Raw genomic sequence first — 16778 nt, forward strand, 5'->3', positions numbered from 1 at the left:
ACAATTGCAAAGAGTACATCTATTTATTTCAGTTTTATTTTATTTCTACTCCACTGTGTTTGCAACCCTGTCTTTTAAATATCATATACTATGTGCCACTAGATTGTTTTGATATATTGCGGGGGAAATGCAATGCCAGCGTTATGTTCAACATATTAAATAACTTTGATCGAGGTTGGATGAAGATTGTGATTTAGTTTAGCTTTGGGAAAGGTCATGGTTTTGGTTAAACGTGGAAAAGTATGCAAGTCCTGTCTAGTGCTTTGCTCGGGCTGTGTTCAGCAGGGGAGGAGAACTGGAGATATTGTAGAGCACTTTGACGGGACTCCTCAACCCGACCAAGATGTCCTTCGTGGAGAAGAGGCTTAGATTGAGGACTCCAGGGAACACCCATCCATATCCCTTGCAAAAGTTGCTGAGGTAGTCAAAAAGCTCCTCAGCGGCAAAGCGCCAGCGGTGGATGAGATTCGCCATGAAATGCTGAAGGCCCAGTTTACGGGCCTCTTTAGTGTTGTGTGGAGGTTGGGGACAGTGCCTGTGGAGTGGCAGACTGAGAGATTGGTTCCCATTTTTCTGTTATTATCATCGTATCACACTGCTCAGCCTCCCCGGGAAAGTTTATCCTTGTGTCCTGGAAAGGAGGCTTGGACCGATTTTCAAACCTCAATCCAGGAGGGGCATTACAGATTCTGTCCTGGCCATGGAAAAGCGGACCAGCTCTTTACCCTCGCAGGGCTGTTGGAGGCGTCATGGGAGTTTGCCCATCATGTGTTTTGTGGACTTGGAGATGGCTTAGGTATACCGTGTACCCTGGAGTCCTGTGGGGGGTAATGTGGGAAACGGGTACAAGGGTCGCTGCTACAGGCCAACAGGTGTTTGTCTCTCTGAGGGCTGTCCTTGTGATTTTTATGGACAGGATATCAAGGAGCAGTCGAGGGGAAGGGGAGTGTCTGGTTTGAGGAACTCAGAATCGATTGCTGCTCTTTGCAGATGATGTCATTCTGTTAGCTCCATCAGACCTTGAGCTTTAGCAGGCAATAGGGCTGTTTGAGATGGAAGTCAGTACCTCCAGAAAACAGTGGATTGCGCCTCCCAAGTTGGGAGAGAGTTGCTGCTCCAGACAAGGAAGTTCAAGTATCTAAAAGGTTTTGTTCAAAAGTGAGGGGGAAATGGAGCTGGAGATGGACAGGCAGTCGGTGACAGCAGTGATGCAGGCGTTTTATCGGACCGTTGTTGTGAAGAAGAAGCTGAGCTAGAAGGCAAGGCCCTCGATTTACTAGTATGTGCAGAACCTCACGTATGATCAAGAACTTTGTTTAGTAAACAAAAGAACGAGATTGCTGAAACAAGCTGCCGAAATGAGCTTCCTTCATGGCGGGGCTCAGTCTTAAAGATAGGGTACAACGGATACATTGCTTTAAATAAAATAAAAAGACAATGTTCAAAATACACAGCCACGGTACAAGAGACACAACAGTTAGTCAGCAGAGCAGCACATATGCATGAAGATTAATGCTGCGTGATACACAGTGTGCTTGTGAAAAAGCTTGTTCCCCCATAAGGCTCACTTACTTACTGAGGCAAAATAAATAGTTTAGAAGCTGCGACTCGTGGTACAGGTCTCCGGAGCAGACACACAAATAGCCACAGCACACTGTGTGGAAATGTCACATGAAGTCTTGCATGATAATGTTTTAATGAAGATAAAGTCTGATAGTTTTGTGTGACCTTTATTTTTTATCCAGAGAGCTGCAATAGGTTCAGCACAGGCAGCAGTAGACGGAACCAAGCTGAGACACTGAGTGGCAGGGTTCAGTATAGAATGAGTATAGAATATAGAAAAAAACATCAGTTTATTAATATGTTTACTAGAGCAGCTCTAGTGTCCTCCAGAGCCATTTTACGAATGCCATATCATAAAATGACAGTCCTTTGTTTGTTAACAATGTCTATTTGTCCAGGATAAAAACGTTTTTTTCTCATATTAATCTTTAGAAGCCCGTCCCATCCAGCTACGCATACATCCTCCACGTGTGGTACATCCGAGTACACGCCAGCAAACAGTCGCAAACCGAAATGCAGGCTTTCTCTCTCAAACACACGCACGCACACTTACATAAATCGGTGCAAAGCATTTGAGAAAGCGTACACAGACTGCGATGATGTATTCATGTGAGATGATCCCTGGACTTCTGCTTATGGGAACAGCGAGGCTTGCATAAAGGATGGGGGGGGACTGATGGATTAAAGGGTGGGTGGGTAAATAAAAGGAGACATACACAATGAACTGGTGGATTAAGGAGGGAGGATTGATCAGGGATGCGGTTGATTGATACAAGAGATGAAATTAAATCGATGAATAGTTGAATGTAGAAAAAAATGGTATTTGGATGATAACTAATGTGGTGATGAGATTTGGGGATATCATTGGATTACAAAACGTGATTACATTCAGTGTCGGTATAATTTCTTGCAACTGACTGAATAAAGAAGCATTGTTCTAGCTGGTTAATCCTAGAGTAATAAGTATGATTTGGAAAGATGAGGTAATTTTACTCTAACATAGTGAAACATTTGGCTTATACTCGTATGTATTTACAGTACAAACTCTGTTTTTTGACGTGTTTGGCAAACGTAATGTTATCTCGGATAATGTTGGCTGGGGGTTGATGGAGTGTAAACGTAAATCCAATAAATAGCTGCTGATGTTAGCCTAATCACTGATAGCATCCAGGGCCAGCTTCCACACAGTGAGGAAATACTACACACTGCATGTTCCAGCACTGAATGGGGCGGTTTTAATGTAACCGCACATTAATAACCGATGCAGTTATAGTCAACTAACAATGTGCTACTCGGCCTTGGAAGTAATGCTAAATCACTACTGTAGGCAATGAGCTAGTTAGACGGACATGTGAGCCTCTATTAAAAATGATCTATAGTGCATGGTTTCAAGTGTACGGTGCAAGTTCAGGTGTGTCCAGCTCCACTTTTGCTAGTTTAACGGCACACGATCTGAATGCAAAGTGAGCTGCATGGGGCATTGTGTGTAGTCTTCTAAATAATCACAGGTGTGTTTCGAGCGTAAAATGAATTAAACCAATCAGATGAGTTTCATCCCTCATTCCCTTTAAAAGGCAGTTGTGCAAGCACCGCAAACACTCTTGTGTTTTTGGTTTTTGAATGGCGAAAAGGGTTAAGAGAAGACACGCCGCGTCAGCGTGTGGAGAAAAGTTTGACACTTGTGGTTGCTAAGCTATAATTGGACAACCTGTGTCCAGGGGCAATCGGCTCCATGTGGAGATAAAGTCTGTGAAATTTGAGAATTTGAGTCCCTAGAAATCCTGTAAGGTGACGTCACCACCGCACTGACACACACACACTAACACAAATTACCTTTCAGAGAGCGATGATCCCTGTGTTCTTGAGGATTCATTTTGTTTCAGTCTCGTGGTTGATACAACACCGTACAAGCATTTGAAATCAGATTCTGCTTTTCCATTGAATGTAAACACAAAGCCTTAGTGGGAGGGTTCAGGTTACGCTCTGCGTGGCGGCTCAGTCAGCACAATCCCACTCACACACATCACCTCTACCTTGAGGTAGGGTTGTTCATTTTAATGTTTGCTTATCCTCATACGTAGCATCTGGTAAACAACAACAACACTGAGAGTCACTTCTCTTTGTGCTGCTGCTGGCAGCATTGTTTCAATATTGGAGGTGCACAGTAGAAATCCCTGAGCAACAGCCAAACAGCCCCAATACTATTTTAGGCATTGCTGCTCAGCCACGTGTCCTCGACATGTTTTCCTCAGCTGTCTTCTCCTTCTTTTCCCTCGTCCTCGTCCTCCCTCCTCCTCCTCCCCCTTATCATCCAGTTCCACATCTGTGTGCGATATATATTGCCCGCTCTTCCAGCTCTTTGACTATAGATTTCATCAGTTTCCACAGCCTTTAGGTAGGACAGCAGATCCCGGAGGAGCGCCGTGATAATTCCTCTTCATTTTCCTCTCGTCTTGCAGTGGAAGCCGGCTGTCTTATCTCACATGTTAAACTATTGCCAATAGCAGAGGTAGACAGGGAGCGTCAGCAGAACACAGTGTATTTATGGACGAGTGCCAAGCTTTGGCTTTCATCAGCGTTGCATAATAGCAGCACAAATGAAAGTAGAAGAGGACAAGTTGGAAGCATAAATGGATAAATAGATGCATGGATGATGACATTATTGTTGTCAGAGGAAAGAAAGGGGACTCCAAAATCCTTAACTTGGTCAAGAGAAGGGAGGGTTGACTGACAACTGTAGGCTTTCTTTCTATCTGTGATGCCCTTCTGTGTAGTCAAACGTATGTACTGTCATGCATGAAATCTTCCAAGTAAATTGACAACCTTTCATTGACAGCCACTGCAACTTTGCAGGTCGAGGAACAGTGGAGGAACTCGCTTATGTTTTTGTTTTATATAAAGGGCACTGTTTATTAACTTCCTTGAGATTTTTTTCCAGGAATCTTACACTTAGTTTTGATAATATTTGTTAACGGTTAACAATACAATGGAGGCTTGAAAATGTCTTTCTTTGAGAGATCCAAATGAAAAGGTGATGGCAACACGATGTCTTTCCAAATGCAAGATCTAAATCATTTTGTTGGCTTCATATAGTGAACGTGGATTTGAATAGTGGTGTCTATCGGGAACTTTTAAATTGAATGTCATCTGAATTTAGCCCAAATGAAGGTAAGGTTGAATACTCACCAACCCATGACATTTATACAAAATTTCACAATATTCTATGACTAAAAACTACAGTTGTGGTGGATGTTATCAAAAACGAAAAGTACTCTTTATTGTTTCACCAGATCATTAAATGGCAACATTTTTCCCTGGCGGGGTCTAAATCACAATATTGAGGGGAAGTAATTGTTTCTGCCATGATGTGGGGTTGAGCTAATAATGCTGCCTGTCAATCACAGTAGTTGTTCATGAATAATGCTATTATTAGCTTCAGGACCCCCAAACAGCCTTTTTTTCATGACAGTGTAATTTGCATAACTGGTAAACAAATCACATTTTGTTGAACGGAGTAAGTTTTTTTTCTCAGAAAGCTGGGTTATGTAGAAAAAAAGTATAATTGTACCAATTTGTCACAAAGGTACAAACACCCTCATGTAATAACCCATCTAATGGGTGGTGCAGTCAATTTTGATCAACACTGGCTTAGCTGTTTTTCTGTGTTGAATTACTTACTTTCTAATTAAAAAGCATTAATTCAAGGTCGATCAAAACCTTCACACATCCTTCTTAATGTGAATGTCCAGTTTATGCTGTGTTCTGTCTTCCGGCATTGTTATCTGACCAAAAGTAGCACCAGTATCTGATGTGCAAATGGTAGTGATTTCATTATGAAAATGTAATAAAATGCAACGTGATAATTATATATAATAAATCCATATTTGCTTAAAGCATGTGTGTGGGAGGCGGAGGTGTGCGGGGCAGAATGCCAGAGGGGGTGTAAATGTTGTCATCCAGGTGATAATTACCATGACGTGAAGTGGACAGCGTGCTCCGGGGTTAATGGACATTGGCAGAAGGGAAAACATTATTTATTTCACCACTGGCTGGTAGTGTGTATTCAGCATTGGCACATTAGCTGTGGGTTAATTTTGCACAAGTGCTTCCCCTTTTCGTCTGCCCTGTGCGCAGCGCCGTTGTCTGAGGTGTTGCTGAGATTCGGTCAAGAAAAGGGATTTTTGTTGTGTGTCTGCACTTGAATGTCTATAGTTACATCAGGCTCGTAGAGTAGAGCATGCTCAGTACAGCTGTGCCTGTGGTGCATGCAGCCAAGAAGGAGACTTAAAGGTTATATGTCAGCTTCATGGCTTGCACATTTGCAATGTTGCCCTCTGAAGTTGTCAATGTGTATAAACTAGACTGATAACTTTATCGGTTCAATAAATTGCTTGATTTTAGCTGATTGCAGATACATTGGTATTGACTTGGATGCCGGCAGATAAATAACAAACAGAAATGTCTCAGATATGGCTGATATATTTAGAAACAGTACATAGTTGCTCCATCAGAGAACAGAGGGAAGTTTTTTTTTTTCCTCTACTGTAACATTAAAGCTCATAAAAAAACATCACATGTGAAATGGACTGCGTTTATATTGTGCTTTTCTACCTTAACAGGACAAAGTGCTATACAATTTGCCTCTGATGAATCTTTCCACACATGCTCACACAGCAATGGCGGCGATCTCGTCCCTCAAGGACACTAACACGTGGACAAAAGGAGGCAGGGATGGAAGTGCCAACCCTGAGGTTAATGGACAAACCGCTCTACCGCCTCAGCCAAAACCGCCCCCAAGTTATAATACTGGGGCGCTTCAGTGACCACAGCGTTAGGTTGCCGAAGATGAATCGCAATGTCCGAGTGTAAACATGCCCGAGTGGCCATGGAGGCAAATGAAGAGTTCAGGAGTCCAGAGTAGTTTCAGAAGATGCTTCTTTTATTTTAAAAGGTCGGCCATCGCACCAACGTTGACACCAGTATCTAGTTGCCTTCACTAATTCCCCTCACACAAACAAAATGAGGCCCTTATATACACACCTGGTCCAGCTAATTAGACCAGCCCTGCCATCTACGGGTAAGTATTTTGCTAAACATGTATGTATAATAAATATTTACCAGATTTCACCCACACCACAAGTATCTATAATAATGAACAACTAATTATAATGCCTATAAATAAAGTAAATGATAAACACCATCATTTATCTAACTAAACACAGCAACACATATTTTCACTTCCCCCTACCCGCTTCCTGTAGTTGGTATTTCCCGGAACTATAAATGGGTGCTCGAGCCCCCGGGGAAGTATTTTGCCCGAACACCCTGGGAAGAGGACACAGGCAGAGGTAAGTTGTTGCAATATATTCACGATAATGTTCTGGCACATAGACATTTACTACAGTCAAGTCTAATCACTTTGTCACTGACTGCAGTTGTCTGTTTGTTGGCAGGGAGAACAAAAGGACCAGCTCTGTGTCCTAGCTGTGCACATGGCTCCCAGCATCCACAGTCCCACAATAAATACATACAATAAACATGTGTGCTCCTTGACTCTATCACACCCTATCTCGCACACTATCCGTGGTCTAAGTAACGGCGGTGCGTCGTTACACCGAGGTTTTTACGTTTATTGGGGGGACGTTTGTTGAATCTTGCTCCACATCTTTCATCCCTTTTCTCGCAGAAGGGGTTTTTTACTTCTCAAATATAGGTATCGGTCTCAACGTTAACCTCCGGGATCGGTCAGTCTCTAATGTGCCTCAGCCGACATGAAGGTATGCGCCCTGGTACATGTGCGAGAGGAGCAGAACATACAAATAAAAGCTGAAAGTTAATGTGCACTGACACAAAAAATAACAGTTAGATGTCATGAATTGAAAGCTGCTGCAATAGATGGTCTTTATTTCCAGCTCTGGCAGTCCTCTGTCAGTATACCTACATATCTCATTGATTACATCATTCTGCTGTCAATAAGCAGCTCTTCTCAAACAGTTTGCTGAGGCACATTTCAGCAGTGGGCAATGATGGAGGGGCGAGTGCTATTTAATTACTTCCAAGAAGGGATTTATCCTTCCGGCCCTTGACTGAACTGATGACCCATCTGGTCACAAGCCGACTTGAGTGGGTTTGCAAATAACATTAGACCTCAAAGCTCTGGCTTTTGTCATAAATATCTGGCTTCAGACTAAAACTGTTGATCCAAGACCATCTGCTGACAACTGCACCTACCGAAAACCTTAACTTCTTCCTGTTCACAAACCTGTGTACCCAACGTGTTTTTTTTTTTTTTTTTTTTTTCAAACAGCATACTCTACCTTTCATTGTTTTATATATATCAAGCGGCGGAGAAGAGTGAAGGGTTTAAAGGTTCAGAAAGGACGGAAACAATAGTCGCTCATTATCAACGGCACTGCTGGAAATGCCATTCGTTGATAGCACTCTCTTTAGTGCTACCATATGTTTTTATGATCATTATACATAGTCTCCCTCACAGCCCTTCAAATTGAAATTAAAGGATTGTGTAAAAGGGAGTACAGGAAATAATGGCAGCAGGGTTTTTTCACTGGCAGAAAAGTGACATATTCACATAAAGACTTGAAATCAGTGTAACGTTGCCTGTGCCTTTAGATGTATATAAGGGAGAAGAAATCTTCTGACTTTTCTCACTCCTCCCCTTCTCACATTCACAATGTATACACACACACAAAGCTTATAATAACAGACAGACAAGTTCATAAGAATTCATGATGGGATTTCCGGCTGAAATTACATCAGCTTCCCTCTGACTGTTTCCAAACCCATCTCCGTGCACACACACACACACACACACATATCAAATAAATGGGAATGGAAGCTGCTTGGATACAAACACATGCTGTCCATGCACATGGAATCATACACGTATACGCTCACAGTCCCACGGCAGACATGCACATACAACGGATAGCGCTTACATAGTTTATTACTAGAGAGGCCAGGCGGAATCCAGTTGTGTGATAAGGCAGCCTGTAGAGGAATGGTATGGCTTCAATATGTTATCTGTATGTTATATCTGCAACAGCCTAGAAGTAAATAAATCATGTTAAACTGAAGAGTGAAATGTCACTTTTACCACATCTGCAGGAGCAGCTGATGTCCGGCAGCCATATTTTGACAACAAACTGAACAAATCAATTGAGAACTACATAATTAGTAAAGATGAAGTAGTATTATGATGAGCATAATCTCCCATAATCCGCTTTGTACAGTACGTTAATTACTTTTCTGTGGCGTCACGTGACGCCTTTTTCTTTGCATAAAGTGCTGTGACAAAGTGGCGTGTGTGTGAATTGGGAGGGCGTAAGGGATTGTGTATTTGTTCGGTGCATAATATTTGGTCAACCTAGCATATCATTAGCGTAATACAATTTATCAAACAGCTCCATTTGCAATTGCACTGTCATTCTTTCAAACATGCCATGTTTGTATGCCAAGTGTTAAGTCGGAACACTCTTATCTAAATGTATACAGTTAATAAGCAGAGTTTGGCTGCAAAGTTCACATAAATACAAGTGATATTAATGTCCATGCTGCACTGCTTCTGCCACTAAGTTGTCCCTTTGAATTAGTCGAGCGGGTGATAGAAGGACAACAATGTCAGCTGGGATCGGCTCCAGCCCCCCCGTGACCCTGAACAGGATAAGCGGTCAAATATAATGGATGGTTGGATGAATAATATGTAAACAACGTAACCTAAGTACATAAAACACGTCACAAACCCCACCAATGTTCCAACTTCAAAATATGTCAACAACATGGGACACGAACCCTGGTCTCCTGGGTGATCGCCCCACCTCCCCTCATGCCCACAATGAGTACAGTCTTCATCGACTCTTTATTTTACGTCACTTGCTCTTAGAATAGAATAGAATAGAATAGTACTTTATTCATCCCCAAGGGGAAATTTGTCTGTGGCAGCAGACACTTCCTCACTCACTCCGAACGTCCCTCGTTATTCTACATAACGAGCTCTGAGAGTAGCATTTACATTGCAGTCAGTACAGTCTAAAACGGCGTGAAATGAAGAACGACGTTGTAATAGCACCCAAAATGAGTCAGTCTGTGGTTGCAACGCTCACAATCAGCCTGTAACATTAGCCACCCAGTCAGTGTGTGTTGCTTTAGCTCAGAGTCGTTTTCTTTGTGAAGGCAAAAATGCTGATTAGGGAAATGTTACGCTTTCGATTTAGAAAAGGATGTTTTGCGCAGCGCGGATATAATGCTGCAATTCCATCACTGTCAACATTTTAATGCAGAAAGTAATTGTCTTTGTGTTTCTGTGAAGTGAATCAAGAAGATCTATGAGCCGACATGGCCGCCTGATTATGTTTTAAAATACAAGAGTAAACTTGGAAAGATGTATAATTTGCGGGGGGTCTAAGGGTCTCTCTGAGAAAAATACTAGAATCTAAAATCTAAAAGTCCCTGCTTCTCTACACCACCCAATCTCTTGGATTAAGTCAAGAAGCAACCACCTACACTAGTCTAGATTAAGGTTGTTTATGTGTGTTTAACATACACTGCAGCCCAAATAATAAAAACAGGGCTAATGCAAAATATTTCCTCCCGCAGCGAAAAGCAAGTCGAGGCGCTAAGGATGTTAGTTTAACCTTTTAAACTTTAACCTTTTAAACGTTAACCCTTTTAAACTTCAACCTTTTAAACTTCAATCTTTTAAACTTCAACCTTTTAACTTTAATGTTTTAACTTTAATGTTTTAACTTAAATTTTTTGAATTTGAACTTATATATTTTTTTATTTTTTGCTTTTTAACCCATTAATAATGTGTTAATTCAAAAAAAAAAATCCCCATTGCCCTGTGGATAAAGAAACGACCAAACCCTCTTAGTTATCATTTGCCATTTATTTCAGCATGGACAATCATTCCCCTCACAGGATTACCCATCCTCTGTCCCCCTTGTCCTCTTTGGTGGCAACTTGGCTCGCACCAGAACATCCCTCAGGTTGGGATTTCTCCTGTATGCTGCCCCCACCTCCATGGATCGTTCCATGAACGTTCCTTCCACTGCTGCCGCAAAGTTCCTCTTCGCTCTTCTCACTGCCTGTGCTGAGACAGATGAATACCTTGTTACCAACAGGACCATTTGCCTCTTCCTACCTCTGGTAGGATGTCCCAATCCTACTCTCTGTTCCCCATACACCTCTTTTCTCATGGATCTCAGAAACGACCGAGAGTACCCTCTCTGTCTCAGGGCTCTAAACAGAATCTGTGTGGCCTCATCCCTATCCTTCACTTGAGAACAAATGCGTTTGAACCGTATCAGCTGAGACCTGAGGATACCTCTGAAAGTGTGTTTTGGATGAAAACTAGACCGGTACAATAGGGCATGTGAGTCAGTTGGTTTAAAGAACACTCTCGTGTCCAACCGTCCTGTCCTAGAGAAATCTGCTCCTTTGTATGTAACCATATCCAAAAACTCAATCTCCCTGTGGTGTGACTGCTTTTACCTGTACTCTACGAACTCTACCTCCGAGTATGGCCAGATCCCCCAAATGTCGTCTAAATACCGGAAGTAATGCGATGGGGTTTTGGCCCAGTTGGCCATGTAAATATCTGCATGCCGGGGCAATCCTTTTTCCCATGGCCGTCCCAGTGACCTGCAGATAATGCTGTCCATTGAATTGGAAGTCGTTCCTAGTCAGGCTTACATACAATAGTCTCAGGATATCCTCATCCGTTGGGGATGGATCCGAGTATTTTTGCAAGGCCTTCTGAACCGACCTCCATACCTCTATCTGTGTCAATGTTCCTATATAGACTTTCTACATCCATGGAAAACAAAAACAAGGCTCTGGAATCACCATGGACTGTACCTTATCTAGGAAATCATATGTGTACCTCAAGTATGACCTATGTGTCTTGGCCAACGGATTCAGAAAATGGTCCAGGAACTCCGCCACCCGGTAACTCTCACTTCCACAACCTGACACTATCGGTCTACCTGGCGGCATTCTTGACAAGACCGGCCACGTCCCCGGAGGTTTGTGAATCTTGGGCAACAAATAAAACTGTCTAATTTTAGGTGTGTCCTCTACCAGATACGCCCGTTGTTTCTTTGAAATCACTCCCCTTGCCATCATTTCATCTAACTTCGTTTGAATGAGATCTGCTGTCCTCATGTACATCGGGTTCTCTCTAATCTCCGATAGTATCTAGCGTCCCCCAACTGCCTCTCCGCCTCCTGAATGTATCGGTCCCTATCCATGATCACCACTGATCCCCCTTTATCTGCTGGTTTTATCACAACTGAAGTATCCTCCTGAAGTTCCAAAACCGCTCTCCGCTCCTGTGGTGTTAAATTGGCCTTCTCTTCCACCATCCCTACCTCCACCAATAACTCCATATCAACCTTAAACTCCGAAGTTCGACCGGGATTGTGGATAGGGATGGTTCCCAAGTTGACCTAGAGACAAATGGTACCCGTTCTCCCGAGGATATCCCCCCAAAGAATGCACAACTCCCCAACCGTCTATGGCAGTGGTTCTTAACCTTATTGGAGGTACTGAACCCTGCGAGCTTCATCAGTGCATTCACCGAACCCTTCGTAATTGGAAAAATAAAATATGATTTCTTCAAAATCATAGGTATATATTTTGTTAGTGCACAAATTGAACCATGCATCAGTTGCACACAAAATCACTGTGTGCAAAGAACAAAACAAACAAAACATTAATTTCCCACAAAAACATAGCTCAATGAATGATTTGCGATCAGGTACGCAACTTCGTACGATGCTGTGAGGATCGGTTTGTCGACAAACAAAACATGAATTTCACACAAAAACATAACTCAGTGAATATTTACTGCAAATCAATGTGACTTTTGCTGTTGCCTTTCAGATACAAGTTCAGAAATGCGCGGCTTCACCTTGGCAAGTGCCACTCTCATATCATTTTCGCAGCAAAGTCTGTTCCTTTTCTTAGTTTTCATGTCCACCATCCTCGAAAAGGATTGCTCACAAAGATACGTTGTAACAAACGGTGTGAGTATCTCAAGGGCTTTCTTGGCAATATGAGGGTATGGTACGATTTGGTGACACCAAAACGTTGAGAGCGTTGTTGTTCCGAAGAGTTGCTGTTGAAGCTGGCTCTGCTGAAGTTCAATGATTTCGTCGAGGCATTCATCGTTGACATCTGCTGTCGCAACACTAAACGTGAATAATATTCATAATATTTTCCATAGTCGCACAACTGCGTCTGAATGACGGTCGCTTCCAGCGTCATTCGCGCAGCCCGGTGGAAATTTGCGTCATTCGCAACCATTCGCGTCTGTGCATTGACTTTACATGTAAACTACCTCGCAGTGTGTGTCTGCCGAGGGGTTCGGCAGACAGGTTCGGTCTATTCCTTAAGGTGCGTTCACATCAAGTGAGCCGCCGCTTTAAAAATTAATGACCGTCTATTCCTTAAGGTGCGTTCACACCGAGCGCCCCGTTCGGTGTGAACGCAGCATAAGTTTTAGCTTTCTCCGTGCTTTTTGGGCTACCTAAGCCACCGTAGGGCTATCCAAGCCACCGTACAGTTATGCTGCGTTCACACCGAACGGGGCGCTCGGTGTGAACGCACCTTAAGGAATAGACGGTCATTCATTTTTAAAGCAGCGGCTCACTTGACCGCAGTGTGTGTCTGCCGAACCCCTGAGAGTGACTCATCGAACCCCTGGGGTTCGATCGAACCCAGGTTAAGAACCACTGGTCTATGGTATGCTGCCAAGTCTTCCCCCAGTCTTTGTCTCAATTCTACCTGGTTTTCCGGTCTACTGATTGTCCCTAGTGTCGGAACGAATGTTAGGCCTTTCCCTAACACCTGTTTGTGCACCGTACCTAGAACAAAAGTAGATGATAGATTAACGAACCCGTGATCCTTACCCAGATTAGGGTTTATTGGTCCGGGGTCGCCAACCCTAAAAAATGACTCCAGTGCATCCACATCATCCTTCCCGTCTCCTGGGTCCAGTGTATGCTGTCATCCTCCGTCTCAAAGGCTTCCCCCTCCAGTCGAGGGATGTGATTAGGGAGTTCTCCTGTTGCCTTGTTGAAGGCCGTGATTATTATTCTCCCTTCCCCCCCAGTCCTGGCAAAGCATTGATCTTGGTTATCCAGACTTTTGCTTGTGGAAAAGCCACCCTCCCCGCCGCCACTAAATCCCGAACCCTTTGACCCACCGGAATCCCTTTGTCGTGGACTCCCTCAATAATCCCGAAGGTAGGGAATGAGAGCCCCCTAACCCCGGATCCCTCCCTGGGTCTGGTCTGTTACCTCCCCGCCCTGGCCCCATGGTTCCCTGGGACTGTGTAACCCTAGCTACCCTTTGTGGTTTAGGGGACCCTAATCCCTCCCCCACCCCTCCCAGTGAATTCCACCATGTTTCTATGAAGGTTTCTTCCTGAGGTCCCGGTCCTAACCGTGTGGCCCCTACCTGCCCTGTTTTAGTAGGGTCGTCCCGCTCCTGATCCATCCCTCCCAGGTTCTCTGGACTATCCGGATATGCCACTAGGTCAATCAACCCCCCTTTTTCTATGGACCCCGGTTGCCCTGACCCTCTGCCCCAGGATGACTCCCCCTCCCTCCAGTTAACATGTCCGTCACGCCCCTCCGATCCCTCCTCGCATTAGCCTGGAAGCTGGTAGTTCCCTGGTTCCCCCAGGGTTGTCCTGCGAGGTCGAACCTTCCCCCCGAGTTCCTCCTGGGCTCTCCTCCCCCATCAGCACCCGTATCCCGATCTCAGATCGATCCTTCGCAGCTCCCTCAATAGTGGCCCACTTGGTGTAAGGATATTTTTGATTTATCCATCTCCTTGCCACCACCCATGCCTGTTGGTAATCCGGGTCCAATAGTTGGGACAAGGTGTCCTTCGACTCCTGCATGATCTTTGTATAATGTTCCTCCAGGATCTGTATTTGTCTGTAGCCAGTTGGTAGCATTGCAATTTATCAGAACCAGTATGTTCGTGGTAGGGTCAGCTGGGTGTATTGCTCCTGCTATGTAATTCCTAATGTGTTCCATTGCTCTTGGGACATCATTTGTCCTTGCCGCCCGCTGGATATACCCCCAATGGTGGTGGGCCATCAATAGGTTAAACATCCCTCTAGTGGTTCGTTGGAAATCCGTCCGATTTGTATCTGTCGCCATGTTCTAATCGTCCATGAAGCTGTCAAAATGGAGACACAACAGTGTCATTACCTCTTATCTTTCCCCATACCTCTTATCTTGTACTTCCCCCCCTTTTTTTATATATATATATTTGTTTATATATGTATATATATATATATTTTTTTTTAAATATATATCCCACCCCACAACCGCATGTCACTCATCATCCTTTCTGCCTGATGTCTCCTTCCATAGTACCTTTATATTCAGTATAATGCCCTCCCCTGTTTCCTTTAACCTCATTGTACTCGACCCCTATCTGTATACTTTTAAGATTAATTTAAGATTTAATGGTTATGCTCCAGTTTAGGTGTATCCAATTCACTGTTTTTAGTCTAGCCCTTGGTTTAAAAAAAAAAAAAAGTTGTCAATTATTCTAAGGATTCTTCAACCGGTTAAGTTTAGGATTAGGGTCAGGTTTAGAGCCCTCCATAGTAGGGTTAGGTTTAAGCTTCTGAAACTGTGTATCCTTATATCCCTTGAATTAGGGTTTGTTTCCACCTACTTGGGCTAAGGGGTTAGGTTTGTTTGGGGGCACTGGCACAAGGGGGCTGCCCTTTAAACACGCTTCGATAAAAAACCCTGAAATAAATAAAACAATAAAATGCAAGACCCTTTTTAAGCAAAAAAACTAATTTATTATTCAGTGATTAATCAGTATGTCAGCTCTAGTTGAACAGCTGGCTAGTTAGCTTTTTTTTAAATGAATATTATTATTATCAACCTTTATTTAGACGAAATCAATTGAGACTGAGGTCTCATTTTCAAAGTTTTTAGTCATATAAAAACAAAGATAGCAAGAGTAGCGAGAACCATCGCCTGTACAAAATAAAGTGATTCGTTTTCATTGAACCCTGTTACTGTATGGCTTAATATTAACTTCCACTGTTACTCTAAAGCTGTTAGAATTGTGGCCTATCTTCTATTTGCAATTAATATGCATTCAATCCAGTTCAATTATTTAAATGAAAATGATAATCTACTCTGGTTAAGGTAGCTTATCAAGAGTAAAATAATAGCTGTAATCTATACACACCTTTGCATTAGCAACCCGCTGAAATTAAGGCACAGGGCACCTTAACCCTCTCTCATTACTCAGGGTTCTTGGGAGCAACGTGGGACTGTTGGGACTGGAAATACACTGGCTGTGGTCATTACAGTGAACAGTGTGTACAGTGTGATGAGAGGGCATGTGAGCCCTTGTTGCTGTAGTTTATCTCCTTGGAGCAGAGGCTGCATTTAGCATACCCTGCCTTATCAACGTATTTAAAACACTGACAGCAGGAAGCTGTACTCACGTCTGTTTAGACCTCCACCTTTATCCAGGCCCAGCTCACTCACATCTCAGCCCTGCGTCAAGCTGCGCTACACAAACAGCCTCCTCTTCCTGAAGCTCTTTGACCTCATCATCTCATCAGTATCTGGGCCTCATGTTTTGTTATCTTAAAAGTTATTATGACCACGAAATCGCCTCATTCTACTTTGAGTTAAAAAAAACAACCTGCAACCAGATCCGCCAGTGTTCCGGTTTATCGTTAATGAGTGACCGCATGAACTGAACCGGAACACGGGGGGGGGCTGCATGTTTCATAACGTTACGTTTTTTTCTCCTAAATCGCGATAATGACGAACGTTAACGGTCGATAAAGTTTTGCATGCAGTGGACGTTATCCTTATCCAAGCAAGTCTGAACGGTAACGGAACATAACGTAACTTAAACTGTAACGGAGGGAAATGAAGACGCTGTAGACAGCTTAACGCTGATTGGCCCGCTGATTGGCCAAGACTTGACACGTCACATCAAAGATGTTTTATTGCGAAGATCACGACATCACCTTTTCTCCTCGTCTGACTCCAGCTTTGTGGCTGTGAAACAATTGCATGCGTATTTACTCATGTTTGTGAGTAAATAAGATGATTGCAGCTATTCTAATCCATGAATTGATTTACCTTTTGAAATTTAGCTGTGTTAACTGCTGGTGTGACCAGGCCATAGAGAAG

This window comes from Anarhichas minor, unplaced genomic scaffold (genome assembly GCF_050575085.1).
Source record: "Anarhichas minor isolate MPS153535 unplaced genomic scaffold, ASM5057508v1 ptg000040l, whole genome shotgun sequence".
NCBI classification, from domain to species: Eukaryota; Metazoa; Chordata; class Actinopteri; order Perciformes; family Anarhichadidae; genus Anarhichas; species Anarhichas minor.